Source organism: Sciurus vulgaris, assembly GCF_902686455.1.
Source record: "Sciurus vulgaris genome assembly, chromosome: 1".
Taxonomy (NCBI): Eukaryota; Metazoa; Chordata; class Mammalia; order Rodentia; family Sciuridae; genus Sciurus; species Sciurus vulgaris.
This window is the reverse complement of record NC_136461.1, coordinates 161,468,883-161,470,421: the sequence shown is the minus strand read 5'-3', so window position 1 is coordinate 161,470,421 and position 1,539 is coordinate 161,468,883. Positions and strand designations below refer to the sequence as shown.

At 42.7% G+C, this 1,539-nt stretch overlaps 1 pseudogene across 1 annotated transcript; it reads right to left on the bottom strand.

The window, feature by feature from the left end:
• Positions 1-397: 397 nt before the first annotated feature.
• Positions 398-1,245, bottom strand: LOC306657034 (DNA-directed RNA polymerases I, II, and III subunit RPABC5-like; annotated as a pseudogene). Its single transcript has one exon. The product of its transcript is annotated as a DNA-directed RNA polymerases I, II, and III subunit RPABC5-like (transcript).
• Between the last annotated feature and the right edge of the window lie 294 nt (positions 1,246-1,539).

Here is a 1,539-nt window from a genome sequence, read left to right as displayed (position 1 = left end):
GGCACATAGTGGGCATTTGAAAACATGCTAGTTATTAAGACATTAGTATTTGTGATAATCAGAGAACAGTGAATTCTTTACTGTTGATCTGCTGAGCTTCTCCACTCCTCATAGCCCTGTCCCACCCTGTGCCGATGCTAACTTCTCCCACTCCTTGAATGACTTATCCTTTCTCTCTCTGATAACTAGCACATCATTAAGGGAATTTGTAAATGTTCATTAAAGTAATGCCAACATTACATTCTTTCTCTTCATTAAATTTCATGTTGACCATCTGATTTCACTAATGAAGCAAAATCGAATCTGTTCAGGGAAGCTGAGGGACTTGTCAGCAGTGGAAGGAGTCAATAGTATCAGTATTGGGGGTATCACATTGGTTTCCTGTCTATCATCTTTCTCTCTTTCTCTCTTATTTATTATCTTCTATTATGTCAATCATTTATCTACCTATCCATCTACCTTTTTTTTTTTTTAATTCTCCAGACCTTTACTGAACAGTTCCTTCCAGCATGGGAGGCAAGGGGCTGTGGCCAGGTATTGTTCCCAACCGGATGATACCTCAGGTCACTGTGACACTGTCCATGGTCAGCAGAGCAGAAAGGAAACCCAGCGGTTACTTCTCCAGGAGCTACTTCTCCAATGATGCATAGTTGAGCAGCTTCCCAATCAGGTCCACGTGTGCCAGCAGCATACAGTGACAGCAGTAGCATTCCAGGCCCAGGGCATCCAGAGTATCCCACTCCTGTCCTGGGTCTACAGCAGCCCAGGGGCCTCCCACTTGTTGCCCACAATCTTGCTTCAGGTGAAGCAGTGCACGGGGATGATCTTGGTGGCTGCTGGTGGGCAGTGGGTTCCCATTTATCATCTTTCAATCATGTCTATGGATGAATCATCTCTCTTTCTACTCCCCCGCCCCCCCTCCACAACTTCCTATCTCCTGCAGAAGTTTTGTTCTTGGTACACTACTATTGGCAATGATGGTTTCCCAACACGTGACTTTTAAACACAGAATATTTAAAAATGTTTAAAGTAGAAATGTACAGTACAGTTTTCTCTTTGTCTTAGAAGGTTTGAGAAAATACTGGAGATTTCAATCTTTAAGTCACACAAAATGTAAATACAACTAGAAAAACCATTGACTCTGTTTAGAATCTTTCTAAATTTTGTTATCAGAAAACTAGGAATCTTTCAAGGACTTCTTGTCTACCCACTTCCCCTTAATCCATTCAGTAATCAGACTCCATAGATCTTCCTCCTTAATAACTTTGTAACACCCCCCTGCCACCCTCCCACACCTTTTTCCTAGGCCCACAACCCACGCCTTAGTAGCTGCAACATTACTCCCTTCTTGGATGACCACTGCAGCCTTTGCAATAGTCTCCCTACCTTAAGGCAGTCTGATTTCCCTTCAGTCCATATTTCAAATTGAAGTCAGGGGCCATTCTTGAGTACAAATCTGATCACCACACTGTCCTTCTTAAACAACTCAGTGGATTCCCTGTAGCTTGTGGGGTAAAGTGGAAAAATATTATCAGCATA